Below are 7,657 nucleotides of genomic sequence, written 5' to 3' on the forward strand. Positions count from 1 at the left end.
CACTTAACAATTTGTGTCACCCAGAGACTCCTCAAATGTACCTAGTGGTCAGGAAAACTGCCCAGAGGGAGGCATTGGAATTCTTCTGATTAAGGTATGATATGATTAAACTTGGGTCCCATTCAATACAAAGACCATTGGCAGTTAACTCTTACTGCTTCTACTTCACTAGAGCCACCTATTAGAACCTAAGAAGTTTCCTCTCATAGAGTTTTATATGTTCAGTAAACTTTTAAAGTATACCTACCACTCTTTACTTCATAATTTTGTGAAGTATTTGAGAAGTAAGGTCATAAATAGAGATCTGAGTTTTGAATTTTTCAAAATAAATCCCAAATCTACCATTTGTAAGATATCACTTTGGACAAGTTACTTTACATCTTCATGCCTCAGTTTCTTCTAAAAAGTGAAAATAATCACACTTGCCTTTCAGGGTTGTAAGTATTGAAAATAAATAAGGTAAAATATTTAATGGAAATGATAACACAGTTCCTACCTTCAGGTATCTCACTGTTTAGCAACCCTTGTCTCTTTTTTCTTAACCCATGTTACTGCTTACCCCAACCAATGAACAACTGTGTTCTTATTGTCACCATCAGAATTTTTGTCTCAAACAAGTTCTTGCTGCTCTGTAAGGGCAAGTTCAACAAAGAAATAAGAACTTTTTGATGTCTGTGGTAACCTAATTGCATAGTATCTTATGTTCCTTTCCATCCTGCTTTGTTTAAAAAAAAAAAAGAAGAAGAAGAAGAAGAATTGTTATTAGCTGCCATCAAGTCGGCTCCCAACTTGACAACCCCATGCACAAAAGAACAAAATACTGCCCAATCCTGCTCCATTCTCCTAATTGATTGTGGATGGAATCTTTGTGGTTTATAAGGTCTTCATGGACTGATTTTACTGAAGTAGGTTCCAGACCTTTCTTCCTAGTCTGTCTTAGTCTGAAAGTTCCAATGAAACTTTTCAGCATCATAGCAACAAATAAGCTTCCTACGACAGACAGAAGGTGGCACATGAGGTGCACTGACAGGGAATCAAACCCAGGTCTCCCACATGGTAGGCAATTATTCTACCACTGAACCACCACTACCCTCTTTTAAATATTACCCTAATCCAAATTCATCACTGCATCCGGTTCTAAAAAGATACCTCTTCCCTTTCAAACCTTCTTATATGAAATGTTTTCTCTTTGCATAAAATAATTACTATTCATTCACAATTTAGCTTTTTTTGTTTCAATATGCAAAAAAAAAAAAAAAAACTCACTGTCATCGAGTCAATTTCAACTCATACTGACCCTCTTTGGGTTTCTGAGGTAGTAAACCTTTATGGAAGTAGATTGCCCAGTCTTCATTCCATTTTCAACACTAGATATGTCTAAATGCTTTTTGAGTAAGTAGAACCTTGTTACAGGGCATTACATCATCAGTAAACCAGAAGACACCAGCTGGTGTATTATCTGGTACAAATCCATTTTCTCCAGATTATAGAATCTTTGTTAGCATAAGTGTGCAATAAATGGAAAGGAGGTAGTTAAGCTATCTGATATGAGGTGTGGAATTACAGAATTAGAAGAAAATTAATTTGACTAGCAAATTTTAAAAGACCTCAATATCATTATATGAAAAAATTAGAATACTAAAAGTCACTGATGTTTGTTCTGATTGAACATGAGGATTTCAAATGTAGAATGTGAACTGTTCAAGGTCAAAGATCACAATTTATTCACCTTTATACCACAAATGTCCTAATACAAAGCTAAAACATGAGAAAATGGATGACCAATAAATTTTTAATAACTCAAGAACAAATGAACGAACATAAAACTGGGACAACTTTTAATAGACATGTATGTCCATAATATTTCAAAGGAATGATCAGAACCTCAATTAAGATATAAAATGCCTACTGTTTAATCACTCTAGGAGAACCATACATTTTCATGTATATATTCAAGAGTGATCTTGTATAAACCCCTAAAAGCCTAAGAGCAGAGTCACTGTAAGGTTTTTTAAGTAAGTGAAAGTCATCCTTCAAAACCTATACCCAACAAACCAAAAAGTACTCTCCCATCCTGTCACAGCTCTAAATAGTCCCACCATTACAATCCTTCCTTATTGTAGTGCACTAAAACCAGAATAAAACTGACCATGACCTAGACCTAGGAACACATTACATCATCAGTAACAAACACAGTTATAGATGTACTTGGAATTTACCTGTAAAGACCCTTGTAGAATATAAAAGATTCAGGATGAGATGAGAGAGGCATTTCTTTTGTCAAGTACAAGAAAGGAAATGCAAAAGAAGTCATAGGAAAAGAATATTCAAAGTTTACATCCTGTTTTTAGAGGACTAAGTAGAAGATGAGAGAGAGACAGGAGAAAAATAAAGAATGAAGCAAGGAGCTCTGGTGGCACAGTACCTAAGGCATTTGATGCTAACCAGAGGGTTGGTGGTTCAAACCCTCAAACCCACCACCCACTCCTTGGAAGAAAGACTGGGCAATCTACTTCCTTAGAGATACTACCTGGGAAACCCAAAGAGGGGTTGATATGAGTCAGATTGTACTTGACAGCAGTGACTTTGGTTTTTTTGGTTTACCACTTGTAAGAAAATCTCTAATAGGGAGCAATGGAGTACCAGGAGTGAACAATGCAAGACATTACCTAGAAATGGAAAGTCAGAGAATATGGCAAATATTTTGGGCTGATGAAGAATAATAGTGAAAAATGAAAGCTAGAGAGGTAGATGCTGTCATGCTAAAGATGGGATTCCATTCTAGGGTCTTTAAATATCTGCTGAAATACTCCCAAAAGAATTTTGAAAAGCTGTGTACCAACTTACATGATTTTTTATTTACTACTATGACTTTTTTTTTCTGTCTTTAGTGTAAATGATTGCAAAGGATGTAATTTGTAACAAAGTTATAAATTCTGACATTTTTTAAAAGATTTATTTATTTATCCGTTTCAATTTTCCCAATGGAATTCACAATCATCCATTGGAAAAATACATGTATAGTCTCACTTTATCATAAATTCTACATTATTTCTTTCCCTTTCTTGAACTTTGGCTTCCCTTCCTTTCCTCCTGTAAAATTTTATTCTAAAAGTTTCTTTTATCAATCACTGTTGTGTACGTCTCTGGAAAAAATATATTTAATATATAACTTATTATGTAATTTATTTCATGTTATCCTAAGGGTCTGCTGTTAAAGAGATTCCTGGCTAAATTATCATTAAAATTGTTATCAGCACACAATTGCTCAAAAGAAATATTTTATAAATAATGATAAATTATTATTAAGCATTGAAGTAAAATCACTTAGAAATTTATCCCTTAATATGATAGGCCTTTTAAAAATATATTTTATCTATCAGTGGATGAATGTTATTTATTACAAAAGAAGGATACAGCATCAATTTAATTTCTAATTTTTGGTTTTTGTAGATGGTTTATAAATAAGTAGATGGTAATAGAAGGAGTTAGGTGATATTAATATCACATAATTTTTTGCACTCCTGAGTTATATGTTAAAAACTACAAGGATCTATCATCAAAAATCATTTTTAGCAATCTATCATCTAAAAAACCTGTTGGAGTACAGTTCTCCTAATGGACTTAATGGCAACTATTGGTGATGGTGATCATCTGACAAACTTGATAAGATCTATCTTGATTTTGTTAAAAGCAAAGAATTTATATTATCGGATCAACTTTTTTATTGTTGTTGTTAATGTGCTGTCGAGTTGGACTCGACTCATAGCAACACTTCCTTGAGTTTCTGAGCCAGTATTACTATAGAAGTAGATTGCCCAAACTTCCTTCTGAGGAGTGGCTAGTGGGTTTGAACCGCTAGCCTTCTTGTTAGCAGTCAAGTGCCTTAGGCACTACGCTACCAGAGCTCCCAACTTTACTATTAGACTCCCATTATCACTGACATCAGAAATACCAAACTCACTGCCATTGAGTTGATTCTGACTCATACTGACTGCTATTCGGTTTCTAAGGGGGTACTTTTTTTTTTTTACTTATGCAAACATATACAACAAGACATTCACCAACATAACAACTTCTCCATTTACAGCTCAGGGATATGGATGATATTTTACATACTGTGCCACCATTATTGCTATCCTTTTCTAAAATATTCCACCACCATTATAAACTCAATGTGCCACAAACAAAAGCTTCCCCTTTCCACCTCCCTCCTACCCCTGTTGTGGTTGTTGTTAGGTGCCCTCCAGTCACTACCCAAATATACTTCTTTTGGGTTCCTTATCAGGTAGTACCAACGCTGCTTCTTCCTCAAGGATGTTTTCTGTGTTTGTATCCAGGTCCCTTGTTTCTACTACTTTATCTTGCTTTTTTGTGGAAGCTGTGACAGTCTGTTGTCTCTGAGACACTGTGGTATTCTTGTATTTGTGTTTAATTTGTGGTTGTATATTGGTGCAATTCACACAGGATTTTTTTCCTTATTTTTGTTTTGATATATCAGTGTGAGCAAGGTATTGTGCTCCTCTACTCACTAGTTGTTGGTACTTAGGCACTCATCACCTGTCTCCTGGTCGTTGTGATAGAGAATGAGAGTTTGTATACAGATCTCTGTTAGTTGTTTGTAAAGAACAGTTGAAAGTGAGTTGCACTGGTATTGGCCTCTGTCTATCATTGGTCAGCTGGTGCAAAAGCAAGTGGTGACCTTCATTCAGTGGGTGGGACTGCAGAAGGTGCAGATATAGATGGACTGTGTGGGAACCACTGCTGTATCCCACTCAGTGAGACCAAAAAAAAAAAAAAAAAAAAAAAGAGAAGAAAACTCTCAAGCTACATAAACAAACAGGAACAATCACAGAAGAAAAAAAGAGAAATGCAATAAATAAGAAGAAAAAAATTCAAAATAAATTTAAAAAGGATAAAAGAAAGATAATGAGAAAAAGACAAAAAAAAAAAAAGCCACATTATCTGGGGAAGGTAGAATGAGGGAAAATAGCAAGAATGAAAGATCAGGGAAAACAAGGGATGGCAAGAATCAAAAGAAGGAAAAAATAGGGTGCCAGAAGATGAGAAGAGAAAAAAGAAAAACCAAGAACCAGGCATGGGAAAGAAGGGGAGGGGGGATGGAGAAAGGAGGAAGATGAAAACAAACAAAAACTGTGGGGGCAGGGCATGACACCCAGGCTCTGCCAGGATACAGACCCAGATGAAGCCCCTGCAGGTCAAGAAGGTGGGTGGAAGGTGGGGATGGCCACACCCCTGTTCACCAAGAAAACACAGAGCACAAGAGTATCAAGGGGAGTATCATACCTCTCCAGTCATCAGTCTCCAGTGTGGTTGCCCATGCTGTCCCTGACAGCTGGAATGCACTCCCAGGTTGCAGTTAAGACAAGACCACCACCCACATACACTCCAAATGCCTATGCCAGCATCTTGAAAGCATCCCAAATGGCTGTGCCCTCAGAACAGCCTCTAGCAGTCCACAGATGCACCTGTCCTGTTCTACCTTCTAGTCATCAGGCACCAATGCAGTCCTTACCCACACAGCCTTGGTGAGCAGTGTTGATGCTTAGGTTGCTATCAGGAAATACTCAAAATGGCTGTATCCTCAGAACAGCAGGCAGTCATAGTGCCATCTGTCTCCTTACTCGCCGTTTCATTCAGGTTCTTCTACTAGTTGGTATTTAATCCACTTCTTTATCTTTCCCTTCAGAACTCAGGGTTCCAGAATCGTCTTCTGTATTAGGTTCAACTGGTATCTCATTGTTTTGTTGCAAAGAGTCTGTGTATCTTGCCTGCCTATTCTGCCATCTTGCCAGAACCTCCAGATGGTAAATCTGTATAGAAATAGATTGCCTCATCTTCCTCCTGCTATCACCAATATTTTAAATGTCCCTTTTGACATACCAGTAATTCCACAACCTGGGAAAATGTACATAATTCAAAGTAAATGAAGTAGGCATTTTCTCTGTCAAGTGAGAAAAGGGTAATGTCAAATAAGTTGCAGAAAAGAAAAGTCCACAGTCTGCATACCATCTACATAGGAGGCAGATCATTTTGAAGGAAATGAGAATTTGGAAACTAATATTCATAAATCTTGGAAAGTCTTGGTCTATCTCCCAGGGTGTGTATACCTCAGTTAGAAGACTGCTGCAATAGGAAATAATTGACAGTTTTTGAGTTGATAAGTACTACAATTATAACTATATTTTAGAAATAATAAACTAGAGATGATGTGCAGATTGGATTAGAAAGAGAAATAGTATAAAGAAGGAAGATGAATGGAAACTTTAAAATGCCACAGTACATCAGGAAGTGTTAAGGAGGGTGCAAATTAGAAGATTAGCTTTATTCAGAAAGGGTGAAAGACATCGTAGAATAAAAACCAGAATGGTTTACTAACTAAGGTTTGATGTGGGAGATAAGTTTATTATTTCTGTTTGCTTATTACTCTCTTCTTCTTCTTTTAGCAAATAAACATATTTCAAGTGATATATGGCTACTGTGGAGGCAAAGATGAAAGATAGTATAGGGAAAGATAATGAAACCCACTGCCACTGTGTCAGTTCTGACTCATAGTAACCCTATAAAACAGAGTAGAACTGTCCCCACAGGGTTTTCCAGGCTGTAAATCTTTGCCAGAAGCAGACTGCCTCACCTGTCTCCTGCAGATCAGCTAGCTGGCTGGTTCAAACCACCAACCTTTGGTTAACAGCCAAATGCATTAACCACTATACCACCAGAGCTCCTTATAGGGGAAGTTAGTTCAGTAAAATTATTCAAGTTTTATGACAGAATCTGGGTACAGTTTTCCAGGCTGTATCCTAAAAGCTAGGGGAAATGATGGAGAGAGTTGTAAATAAGAAGTTCTGTAGTAGTCACATTTATATTTTTTTATAATTCCTTTGGTTTTAGTATGAAGAACAGATTAAAGAGAGCAAGAGTATCTTTGGAAGGCTTTGAGATCTTCTCACAGATTCCATTTCCCTAGTTTCAGTACTCTTCCTATTCAATTTAATATTGAAGTTTGTCAGTTTTTCCTTAAAAGTTGTGTTGCACTCATACTACTATGAACACAAACTACATTCTGATCTCCATGCCTTATTTACTAAAAAACTATCTTGAATTATCATTGTGTTAGATTGAGTTCTCTAGAGAAACAAAACCACTAAAGCTTATATATATAGAGAGAGATAAATGTATTTTAGGAAAATAGCTCACACACTTATAGAAGCTGGCAAGTCCCAAGTTCCTGGATCAAATGTCAAACTGGAAGCTTTTCTCCACTCACGCAGCTGCAGGGACTGATGAGCCCAAGGTTGGCAGGCAGTATACCAGATGTTGACTCCAATGGATGAATCAAAGATCACCAGGCAGAATGGTGGATTGTTCACTCATGGACAGTTGTAGGCAGCACAACAGGATCCAGATCCACAGAAGAGTGTCTCTTTTTCCCAGGATATCCATAAACATATTGGAAGCAGGCCACACCCCTAGGGAAACTCCCTTTCAATGGATTGGCTGCTCAAAACATATACATCTGATCTCATCATGGGAATAACCACATCACAACTGCTTAAACCACTCAGAATCGTGGTCCAGCTAAGCTGACACACAACCCCAACTATCACAATCATCCCAAATCTAACTCTTCTACTTA

The sequence above is a fragment of the Orycteropus afer genome, unplaced genomic scaffold (assembly GCF_000298275.1).
Source record: "Orycteropus afer afer isolate SDZICR_OR568_19922 unplaced genomic scaffold, OryAfe1.0 scaffold00171, whole genome shotgun sequence".
Taxonomy (NCBI): domain Eukaryota; kingdom Metazoa; phylum Chordata; class Mammalia; order Tubulidentata; family Orycteropodidae; genus Orycteropus; species Orycteropus afer.